Source organism: Amblyomma americanum, chromosome 2 (assembly GCF_052857255.1).
Source record: "Amblyomma americanum isolate KBUSLIRL-KWMA chromosome 2, ASM5285725v1, whole genome shotgun sequence".
In the NCBI taxonomy this organism is placed as follows: Eukaryota; Metazoa; Arthropoda; class Arachnida; order Ixodida; family Ixodidae; genus Amblyomma; species Amblyomma americanum.
In genome coordinates this window covers 79,290,433-79,303,224 of record NC_135498.1, presented here as the reverse complement: position 1 = coordinate 79,303,224, position 12,792 = coordinate 79,290,433, and the positions used below count along the sequence as shown (strand labels likewise).

General features: G+C 45.6%; 1 pseudogene; it reads right to left on the bottom strand.

Annotated features, from left to right (window-relative positions):
- Positions 1-6,503: 6,503 nt before the first annotated feature.
- Positions 6,504-12,003, bottom strand: LOC144119813 (uncharacterized; annotated as a pseudogene).
- Positions 12,004-12,792: the final 789 nt, after the last annotated feature.

Sequence of the window (12,792 nt, the reverse complement as noted above, 5' to 3'; positions counted from 1 at the left end):
GAACCTTTTATCGAACATTATTTAATTAAAGGGGGCTCTGACTATTAGTGGGCGCGAAGGCTGACAAAAGCGCCGAGTAACTAACGATGTAAGAGACCAACCACTTAGCGCATTAGTAAGCTCGTACGGTAAGAAATAAGAATACACTGTAGACAATACGAGAGGCTGGGTATATCTCGCAGTGCCTCCTTCCTCGCTTCGAGTAATCGTATTGCGCTGTAGGCGATGACATCATGGCCACAATCTGAGCTAACGTTTCACCGATGGTTTTAGATGTAATCGAACACTACTGCGGAATGGTATCAGAAACACGTCTGTATGGATCGGTTAAAACAGTAGTGCGCGTTTCATGCGAGCTGGCCTACGCCACTGCTGTATTTTTTTCGGCTTCTTATTGTTTGATTTTCCTGTGTCGCTGCTTCGTAGCGCAGAAATCATGAGCTGCTTTGCTTAATCTCACTTTCCTAATAGATACTTTGGTTTCGTGCATCGCCCTTAAAATACTCCATGGCGCGAAAATACTACTGCAGTTCGAATTACGAATGAATATCGAAAAACAGAAAGCCTTAAATTGTTAATTTCAGCACTTGTACTGCGAACGTTTTAGTAAATTAGCAGTACAGTTCCTAGAGCGTTTAACATATATTAAGAAGTGTAAAACATGGTACAGAGCTGGATGTTGCCGCTGTCGAACGAAGGTATTTCTCGAACCTTTGTCACACCTTCACAATAGCGTGCTGGAACGGAAAACGAGCCCCCAAGCACTTAGCGGCACTCCGTTGAATAATATTGTTAAGGAAGAAGAGAAGTATTACTTGCATAGAAGGCAAATCCTGGAAACTGGAGGCGTGTGCGTGAAAAGTAAGGACTCGTAACATGCCATGCCCTTACAGAATGGTCTATAGAGTGTCTATAGATTTCTTATATACTATTTCCTGCCTATAGATATTTCTTTTCACCTGTTCACAGTCTATAGACTGTGTGTAGACAAAAGTCTACTGAAAGTGTATGGCCATAAACCTATAGATTGTCTGTAGGCTGTCTATAGGATTTGTATTGCCTATAGACTGTACTTTAGGGTTTGTCTATAGAAAAAATATAGACTATAGACAGCCTATAAACTGTCTAAAGAACTTTTTGTAAGAGTGGGCTCCTCTGAATGAATGAAAACGTTTTGGACGCAATTTCTAAGTAACCTGGCGTCTTATAACGTGAAAAGAAGGACCTGAATGATCGACGGGAATGGTGAGATTTGTCTCTCGTCTCCAAGCAGCGACGAGGACAGCGTGAAAGTTCGTCGACTGTCTGCCGGTGACATCCTTGAAATGGGCGGTGATGGAGTGCGCTTCGCTTCAAATTTTCAGAAGTCATTTCTTCGTAGCACGAAAAAGTTTTCCGCGCAGGAAGTTTTCTTAAATTCCATAGTTAGATCGCACTATGCATGCAGCGTCTTTCACTATTTGTGACCCTCCTTGTTATTGATGGATTACCGCGTCGGTTTCAGTTTTTCAGAGGGGAGTAGGCGTCGGGTTGACTTACAATAAGGAGTGACTTGCATTTCTTCGAGACGTATTACCGTAATGCGCAAGTCTTTCGCCCGGAATTCCTGGACAGCACCGTTTCTGCCGAGAAGTTCTCAAGTACTGTGTGCAATGGCAAGTAAATGATTAGTACAAGTTACAAACGCCCCGAAGGATCGAATCAAATATCAGGGTGCTGTAGTTCGCGGACACGCTCATAGCGACAGTGCTAGGCTCTCCCCACGTTTGCTGCGAGGTGTGGTCGGCAGGAAGCAACATTATCGAGCACGCTGCTTACCAAGCGTCAAAGTGTCACGTTGCCGACTCAGGAGTTTACCGGTCTTGCGTAACTCTGCGCACGGCCTTTCTTTTTAGCGTTGTCGTCGTTGGCAGCGATATTTAAATTTACATTGCTGTTTTATTATGCCTTACAGAAAATAAGCCTTTCAACGAAAAAAAATAAGAAAACAAAAGCTCTCTTCGCTGGTGATCATCGTTTGCTTCACTTTTCTTACGAGTGAAGAGTGAGAACGACCTGGCACATTCGCTATCAGTGCGTTCGTTGCAGTGATCGGTAACTTGCGCTAACTTTTTACCATTTTAAACTCGTCACTGTACTCGTTTCATGTGTTTTTCTGCCTTCTCGTACACTTTGGAAGCAGCGTGTCATGTTGCCCGCTCATCATTCAAAAGGGAAGCCCGGTCGCGCTAAGCTAACGATCATTTGTTAACACGAGTCCTAATGCCTACACAGTTAATAATACTATCATTGAAACTGCAGCGTCGGTAAAACACCTCGGTGCTAATTTTAGCTCTAATTTATCCTGGAGCTCTCATATTGAACAGATCACCACCAGAGCCTTAAAAAAACTTGTCTTCTTAAACGCCGACTACACCAAGCCAACCAGGACACAAAACTACACGCATACAACATGCTAATCAGGCCTGCAATAGAATACGCGTCAGTGATCTGGAACCCTTATTATAGCGATCTTATGAACATGTTGGAATCTGTGCAAAACAAGGCTGCTGGATTCATCCTTTCCCGTTACTCTCGGTATCAAAGTGTAACAGCCCTGAAAATTTCGCTCCATCTCCCGCCTCTGGTCATGCGCAGAAAATTCAGCCGTTTATCTTTTTTCCATAATCTTTACCACAGCAACACACCATTTGCAAGTTGACATCTTCTCCCGGCACCGCACACATCGGCTCGTGTAGATTATATGAAGAAGACTAAACCCATTTTCGCTCGGACAGAACGACACAAATACTCACCTTTGGTACTAGCCATTGAAGAGTGGAACTCGCTTCCTTCTAGCATTGCGGCTATCGCTGGAACATCATCATTTCGAACAGCTCTTTGGCCATACTTAGAAAATTCCAACGTAGAACGATGTGCGTTTGTTTTTTCGTTTGCTTCAGTGTGTGCGTGTCGGCCGTAACATTCCATGAAATGTTAGGTGTCATGTTCTGTAAGTTCTGACAGTGCGATTTTTGTTTAGTTTTGTGGGATTTGCTACATGCGCATTTTTTCAGTACCTGTTCCTAGCCATTACCCCCCCCCCCCCCCCTCCTATTAACTTGTACCTGGCTTCTTGATTTGTTTATTTCTATCTTTAGCCGTTTATATGCTGTGTTGTATATTTGTCAAGTTTTCTTTGATTAATCAACCCCCCCCCCCCCCCCCCCCCCTATGTAATGCCTGCATTGGACCTTTAGGGTATTGAAATAAATAAATTACAGACTCGGAAACCTTCGTTCTTGAGAGAACGCTTTCTTGAGAGAAAGTAGCAGGAAATGACTTCGAAACAAAGAATTAACTGAAGCTTTACAGTCAGCAGGTTCGGACAGAAGTGCTTCCACAGCCTTTATCTTTTAAAAAGACACCTTCTCTAATCGCGTTGAGATGCAGGGCTCTGTACTTCTACATAAGTGGCATGTTATAATGGGAAAGGCAGGGCGTGGATTGAAGGGGAGCTTTGTAAAGTCTTTGGTAGAAGATAGTCACACAGTCTCTCAACTAAGCATATATATGTCACCAGCTTGAGCTTTAGAAAAAAAAACATTGAAATGTTGCGATACATTCGAGTATGATGTAATTTTGGAAGTGGTGCCGAGTGACCTAAAATACGGCTCCTGTGGTGGCCGCTGCGAGACGACAATTTACGTCTAATGTCACAGACGCTAGCATAAGAAATAGCGAAGAGCCTTATCGCCTCAGTATATTTCTTAGCTTCGTGCTCGAATTAATGATAATGATTGTTATTCTTTTCGTTTTAATGGCCGCGTTGACCAGAGAGTGTCATGGCACAAGGCACGTTCCTCTACGCAAGGTGGTGTCAAAGGCCTATTTTCCAATAATTATACACGAGCTAAGCCCAGCACTAGGCCAGGTGAAATTTTGTACCAATCATATAATAAGTGGGTACCCGGCGCCACTCGTCATCGAATCCTGTGCCTCCCGCATGCGAAGTGGATGGTTGGTCACCGCTGCAGTGTCGCACAGTAGTTTTAAAAGTTCATTGTGATTAAGGCCACATTGGCCATCATCAGAAACAATGGACTCAATCTCCGCTTCGCTAGCAACTTTCAAATATTACAACTACCACTGCATTCATCATCTGTGGGCTATGTTCGGGCACAATATTCAACGTCGCCCTCCAAACTTCAAGACTGTCGGCACCAACCAATTAAAGTTAAGAACGTGCAGGGAAAAGAAATTCATATTTATGAATTGTTTTGATATGAAGTGCTGACGTGCGTAGCCTGATGGTTTTCACCGTAAAGAAGGTGCTATATGATATAGTGGACACCATTAATGACAAGATAGAAAGGGCTATTTATGTATTTTTTATCCCTTAAAACAAAAGAACGCTGAAAATGTTTTCTGCTAAAGAAAAAAATAACAATCAAGCCATAGTTGTCAAAAGCGACTAAACGATCCTCTTGATTTCTCAGATGGAAGTTGCGAAAGGTCTGCGAAATATCGTTAATCAGACATTTCAAGATTGTAAAAGTCAAAAAAGGGTCTGCGATTCACTGCAATGCATGCTCTTCGAGCGACGTTTTTTAAGGCACTACCGTTTCGGTATTTCCCCACATTTTTTTTTCCGGAATGAAGATCCCTAATGAGAATCTGGAACACCACCATTCGTCGAACTTAATCTTATCTCTAAAACTTACTACAGGGTTTGTCCTTAATCTTTACACCAGTCACCGGAGACGGCGGTCTGCACGCGTTGCCTTTGCATAGGACCGCAGAATACGAAGGTCGCATCTTAATGAAAGATTCTGCATGCACGAGTGCGAGTGCGTGTGAATTCCATTCGCGCTAACAAGGCCCGCTCCGCTGTTCCAGCCCAAGCCGACGACGCCCACTCCCGTGGGGAGACACGCGACACGCGCTGCTAATGAATGCAGCTGAATGCAGGACCGCGCATTCCGAGGTAGAGCGTACGAGCTCGACGAGCTCGCTGGAAGTGATGACAGCGCCCGCGCGTGGGCGTGCTTTCCCAGGCTTGTGATGACATCACGTGATCATTGCGAAACGGTGCCTGCCGGCTACAGGAGCGTTCCAGCCATCCGGCGCCCTATTGTAATGACTCGGATACAGACGCTTCGTGCGGCGAGTTCAGACAACTTGATGTATTGTACGTACCTGTCAAACGGTGTGTGGTGGAGTTAGCAGACAGACTGTCAGCTAAAGCTTGCCTGCGGCTTGCCTGAAGCCTGCCCGCAATGTTAATGCAGCGCTGCAAGCATGTTCGAGCATGGTCATGCCCAATAAGAACACCACTGCAACACGGCGGAGGTGTATTGACGTAGACGCATACCGGACTGCCTGTCCTGATGGCTCAATGGCTTTGGTGTTTGGCGGCTGATCCCAAGGCAGCGGGATTGAATCCCGGCCGCAGCGGCTGCATTGCGATCGAAGCGAATGCAAAAATGCCCGTGTACTGTGCGATATTAGCTTGCGTTAAGGAACCCCGGTCGAAATTAACCCGGAACCCTGCACTACGGAGACCATCATAGCTGATGTGTCACTTAAAAACATTACCCCCCCCCCCCCCCCCCCCCCCCTCAATAGCACATCCCAGACCAGCCGGAGGCCTCCTAAGCGTGCGCAGCAGTAGGTCCGCGTTCTCAACTGGCCATAGCGCATGTATCGCAAATAATAGACCACACAGTATATGTCTAGGCGAGTACGTTTCCAGTCTGCTAAAACTATCAAATATATTTTATTTAGACTTTTACGTTGTGAGGCTGGAAGAACGCCTTTCAGGGTGTCTTAGGCGGCCCCAGAGGCTTCAAGTCGCCATGAAAGTTGAGGCTTTCGTAATGCGTATGCACTCAAGACACTCCTTGCATCTTGGGTTAGCGGTTGAGGTACAGCCATTTTTGCGAATTACCGTGCGCATCACACCATCCAGAGCAGGGTCGCTCGCTTCAGCACCGCTTCGTCATTGTCGCTGCTCTGTATCTCACGTTCATGGTGTACGAAAGGAGCACAAATCTTTTGCTTACTCTGAGGATGCTCCCACCACAAAAAAAAAAATAGCAATGAAACTCACCAAATTGTCAGATTGTTTTCGGGTTTTCAGCGTTTCTATGCATGCTTAGTGCGTACATGTCGTTTGGTCGCCATTCAGTTAAGACGTCGGAAAGCGCAGGAGGCTCAAACAAGTTAACGTTATTGGTCCAAAACAAAAAGAGTCGCAAAGTATTGGCATTCCTTTAACAAGTTGCTTTTTATTTGTTTGTTATTTTTTTCGTGAACATAAACTAAACGGGACAAAATAAATTTGCGTGCTTTATCACTAAGAGTTTAGTTCGAAATGGCGCTCCATGCGGGAATAGGTCATTAACAGGTCGAATGCATTCCTTGTTTGTCACATTTGTTCGCGGTACTACAAGCGCGGCAGTGAGGTAACCAAATATATTCGACAAACACATCCGATGGTTTAATTTCAATTTTTTTTAGCATTAAGCCTGGCACCGCTGCGCAGAGAAAAGTGCTGTTCTAAAACTCACTGCTGCACGCGTGTGAGGAGGTAATCTATTATGATGTTTAATTTTAAATGACATCACGGTATAGAAAACAAAACCGTCTTCTCCACTTCATAGTTCTCAGCGGAAAGAACACGGCTTTCAAACATGTGCACTTAATTTTTTCCGTGGTGTTTGCTAGTCGCTTCCTTGAAATTCTTTAAATACTAGTCGTTCACTTGAAATTCTTTAAACTTTCCTGAGAAAGTCGCCATCTGGATTGGTACTTATATATTTTCGTTTTTGTTCACTGTTACTCGGCAGTCTTAAGTTGAAGTAAAACAAATAGTTAAGTTTTCACTGAATGTAGCATGGAAATAGGAAATCGATGAAAGCAGGGCAGCTCGTATCTTCAAAACCATCACTAAAAGAGAGCTGTCCAACGATAACCTGCTTCTTCTTTGTGCAGCTTTTCTAGAAGCCAGAAAACCGAAAAAACACAATTGGCACCATTTTGTTCCCCATCTTGATTTGTAATAACGTTTCATGCCTTCACTGGCGCATGATGCATCTTGGATCTCAATAGAGGCTGCCCAAGACCATTCCACGCTTTTAATGCCTTCTGTTCTATAGCCTTTGTATCTCTCGGCTGTACAGTAGGCAATAGATTAAACTGACATGGCATATATATATATATATATGTGTGTGTGTGTGTGTGTGTGTGTGTGTGTGTGTGTGTGTGTGTGTGTGTGTCAAACGAGCCCCACATTTCATTTACCTTCTCTGCTATATATATATATATATATATATATATATATATATATATATATATATATATATATATATATATATATATATATATATATATATATATATATATACTAGCAGACAAGGTAAAGGAAATGAGGGGCTCGTTAGACAAACATATTAAGGAAGCCAACAGTCTCCGAAACCAAGGGGCATAGGGGAATGTTTTTAATCTTTTTTTATTTTTAGTGCCAATCAATCGGTTTAAAGAAAATTATTTATAAAGCAGCAGTCTTGTTGCCATAGGTAGCATAAGAGGGCTCTCACACAGTTTCCACCCTCGCCGTTAGATGACGTTCTACGTCACACTCGCGGTATGGTGGCTGTAGGGGGGTAGTGTGACGGCCGGGGTGGGAAAGGCTGCTCAGATTAGCGATGAAGACGACAGGTGGCGCTACAGGACGCTGGTGTGCTTTGCGGCGGCGGATTTTGCGCCGATGAAGGCGGAGGATGACGATAGTGCTACGCTTTTATTTGCCCTCTTTGCTTTCGGTCCGCTACACCATGTGTTTTGTAAATTCTGCATGTACATTCATATTTCCTGTCTCGACTTACGAAGTTTGGAATATCCGCAGGCGTTACATGCTATTTACAGTGTACTTTCTCAGCAGACAGAAGTAAGGAGTATTACCAGTATTACGCATTCTCGACACACAACTAAGTGGGTAACACCGCGTGTTGCGTGGTTTTCAAATCGAGTAAGAAATGTGGATCATAACAAATAAGGAAAGCTCAACACAACAGAACAATGAACAGGACAAGGTGTGAAGTTTATTTGAAGGAAAAACTGGAAAAAACACGGAAAAGATGCACCAGCCTATTTAACTCTTCTGAGCTTCAGGTGCTTCTGGCGCTCCCTTTGCAGCGCTTTATCTTTATTTAATGACTTTGTGAAAAAATGCAGCCGCGTGATCACAAAGAACTGAATAATTTTTGCTGTCAGCTCTTTGCAATGCACCTCACAACCAACTTGCTCAAGGTGTACACTGCTCAAAAATTGCACGAAATCATGAATGCTGAAAGTGTACAGCTGTTGCCTGGAAAAGAACAGTGTAAAGGCTTCCTCTAGCACAGAAACAAGTCGGGCGAGCTCACTACCTGGGTACAAAAGGCCCCCCTTGTCAAAGCGCTGAGTGTAAGAACTATTGACATCTTGCTCAGCCACGTCTTTGCTGATTGTCAGGCTTGAGGCACATTGTTCACAAGCATATTTCCTTCTGAATTTCCTCGCCACATATCCAGCCATGTAATATATGAGGCGGCTGTCACTCACTTCGACGACATAGCTGCTGTGGTCACTGCTCAGACAAGACTTAATCACGCTGCCAGCGCCATCAATATTGCCAACTTCAAGCATGTCTTCTATAATTTCGCATATGCCAATAGTGTAATCACGCTCAGGCCCTGGTGTCTCAAGGAGCGCATTAACCAGTTCTCCTGAGCAGTTCCCGGACTTAGGTGGACGCGCAAGGTTATAGAAGCTCAGGCAATTTACAGTTAACAGAAACTGGCCAGGGCTGGGATGGTCATTGGTACCACAATATTGTCGGATGATGCCAAACAAATTTTCCAACCTGCCCTGGCTCAGTCTTGATGTTAGCAAGTACTTGAAGCCTAACGACGTCACATAATTGAGAAGGGATAATGCGCTGCAGATGGTCACTCGGAGGCCTTCTGCAGTGCTTTTGCTGATAAAGCCTCCTCCACACCCCTTGGCTGCTGCTTCCCAGTCATTCAAAAAAACAAGGAAAGCCTCAAGGTCAGCAACACGCTGTGATGTTGGTCTCAGTGCCTCACGAGGTGTTCTCGAAGTCATCGTGGATACAAGGCGGCTCATCCGCCTGACAAGCTCCTCGGTAGGTGCCACTGAACTGGTTTCCCGCTGCAAGTGGGCTTTGTAGACGAACATACCCTTCAGTACTTCCTCACTGAACAAAGTGAATGCCAAGTTAACTTTAATTTTTTCAAAACAGTTGGGCCGAATGTGCGCCTTAGTTAGGTGTGGCATTGCTTTTAATGTTAGAGAATTATTATCTTTTTCCCATGCACATTCTATGTGCTGAATGCATGCACGGCCGTCTGGGGTTGTGAAGCCTGTAGATACAAATGAATTTCTAACACACTTCACTAAATGAGGGAAGTCAGAGCAGAAGTGCAGCTCCCTTGTGGCGTCCACAGGATGCGTTGTCTTGCATTTGATGTGGCCAGAGGATGCTGAAAGGCAAATTCGTACTGATCACCACCTCGCCTACTATGGCTCTGGCACATATCATCCCAACTGCTTACGACATCAATCCAACGAGAAAGCACTAGGTGTGCTGATCATCTATCTCGTATGCATGCGTCTGTATCGCACTAAGAAAATTGTAGTTCCTGCAGTTCCTCACCAGTGATTCCAAATGACTTCCACATACTGCGATTCTATGTTGCTCCGTCACAGGTCACGAAGTCAACGAAAAGGCCGGCCTGTTCTGTCAGTATAATTGCTTCAAGTAAAAGCTTGGACAGCATCTCCGCCTTAATGTTGCCTTTCGAGGAAAAGACACCCAGAATTTGTGTCCAGTCACCTGCAAAAGAAAAATGCCACATAGGCAATAGATCGAATATTTTGAAACAAAAATTGCTGCCATTTGTAGAAGACTGATTAAGTATTTTCGGTGTGAGAGGTGTCTTCAAGGCATATTTTGTGTGCTGCAAAAATGGGCATATACACATCTGCGGTGCACACTGATAAACGCAAATATAATAGGAATAGACAGTCACACACCTTGAAACGGTTGAAAGAGCATCACCATCCCATGGTCTGCGGGAGTTGTCATTTCATCTTCCGGCGTGAACTTCCCCAGGTCCACGAATCCTTGAACTGCACCTACAACATGTAGACATGTAGTATACAATGACCTAATGACAGCACAAGCAAATGGTAAACCAGTTATACTTTATACTAGCTCCTAGCGGTCAACTGGTTAAGTGCTGCGCTTACCTGCCGTATTGACGCTAAAGTGCTCGGACAGCTTCATCTCATCAAAGACAATGCCACCATGTCGAGCGTTGATATCCATGTCCCCAGTTTCTAGAGCAAGGGCCTTGAATACATTCTCGTTGAACCCGAAGCCACTTTTGAAATTCTGTATGTAGCGTTGGAGGCATGTCCGGCTTGGCAAGATGAGAATTTTCTGCTTGCGCAGGTGCTCATAAAGCTTTGGACTCCTCATGCGCATCAGCACACATTCCAGGATCCAGTCCTTCTCATATCTCATTCCGCAAGTGGATTTTCTTGCCGCTGCTTTGAAGCAGGTCATAACAGCTTGCTGTTGCTTTGGGGGCAGTGCTTTGATGCGGTCATTGAGAATCTCGGTAGCCGTATTTTTATTCGCTAACCGCATTTCTTCCAGCTCTCTGGTGGTGTTCCTCAGCTTTTTCTGGACGGTTTGCAAACGACGGCGAGTATGTGCATGCTTTTTTAGGCGGTTAGTACGGATTCGACACAACTTTTTTCGTGAGACCTGGTTTTGTACCAACTTTCTCAAATACTTGCAAGGAACGCAAGGACCTTGCCCTTTGCATGTCAGAGTGCAGCTGGTGGCAAAATAGGATGCCCCAAACGCCACATATCGCCTTGTATTTGCCGGCGTCATCCCGCTACCTGTACACATTACCAGTGAATGCGTGTGATCAACGACCGCTTGCGCCTCGGCTGACGACGTGAAAACGCACTCCGAGTGCAGCTTTCCTCGCACAAAAACAGAGCAAAGTACGGGTCCCACCTGGTTCCTTTGCCGGCGAAACTTTATCAACTTTGGCAGCAGCATGTGTGCGATATTATCTCCACCCCGCTCACAGACACCGATGTAAACAGTGTCTGACTCCGCCGACAAGCGAAGCTTGCTCCAGCAGCCGTCAGGCAAGTTAAGATTTCCGCAAAAATAGTGCAGATCTGCTTCCTGAGAGTCGTCCTGTGCATCTGGAACGGCCACGATAGAATCATCAGCGTCTTGCTGCGTTGGCAGTTGCGCGTCGGCTACCGCGTGCAGTTTCCTTCGTTTCGAAGAGGGTGCTTTTTGTTCGCACAGATTTCTTTCCTTACGTTTGGTCGGGGCTTTCTTTGTGAAGTACTTGGGAGCGTCCGGAAATACCGTGGGAGCAGCGTCGTCTTTGAGATGGGGCCTATCGCGTGAATGTCGACCACCTTTCCGCCGATCACATGTCGAAAAGTCCTTTCAATAAACTTCTCCTCAAAGTGGCGTTCACACACTACACAGTCTGAAGTGAGCTCCTTGTCGGCCCTCTTGATATTTCGAGCCCACAGTTCTCGTCGCGCTGCAGCAATCGGTGCTCGGAAAAGAGAAGCCTTCACTGGGCAGGATCTATATCCACTTTTGCACCCCGGTACAAAGCACGTTCGTGCTTTTGATGCCATATTGACCTTTTTCGGTACACTACACACTGTGTTCATGCACGAAATTCCAGCACCAGAGAAACGCGAGATCACACACGGAGCAAAACACGCACCACACGTGGGAAAGAAAACAAGCTATACAGCTGCGCCTGGCTTAGCAGCGCGTCGTCTGCGTGCCGTGGCACACCAGCCGCACTGCAGCGCCCCTAGCGGCTCCGCGATGTTTTCATCGCGTTTCGCGCTCTCCCAAGCAAGGCGCGCCTACGCCCGCCCGTCACACTTCCCCTTACAGCCACCATACTCGCGGTATTACAGGACGTGCTACGTCCACCGCTATGGTCGAGGGTGGCGCTGGTGAACACTCTCAAGGTTCGCTTACATGCAGTAAACATAAATACCCACGAAAGCAGCAGATTGGACAGCCGTCGCCGTAGCTCAGTTGGTAAGAGCACCGGACGCGATATTCGGAGGTCGTGGGTTCGGACCCCACCGGCGGCATGGTTGTTTTTTCTGCTGCTTTATAAATAATTTTCTTTAAAACGATTGATTGGCACTAAAAATAAAAAAAGATTAAAAACATTCCCCTATGCCCCTTGGTTTCGGTGACTGTTGGCTTCCTTAATATGTTTGTCTAACGAGCCCCTCATTTCCTCTACCTTGTCTGCTAATAGCTTAACCGGGGTCTCGGTCCTGGCAGTCTTGTTGCCATAGATAGCATAAGAGGGCTCTCACACAGTTTCCGCCCTCGCCGTTAGATGACGTTCTACGTCACACTCGCGGTATTACAGGACGTGCTACGTCCACCGCTATGGTCGAGGGTGGCGCTGGTGAACACTCTCAAGGTTCGCTTACATGCAGTAAACATAAATACCCACGAAAGCAGCAGATTGGACAGCCGTCGCCGTAGCTCAGTTGGTAAGAGCACCGGACGCGATATTCGGAGGTCGTGGGTTCGGACCCCACCGGCGGCATTGTTGTTTTTTCTGCTGCTTTATAAATAATTTTCTTTAAACCGATTGATTGGCACTAAAAATAAAAAAAAAGATTAAAAACATTCCCCTATGCCCCTTGGTTTCGGTG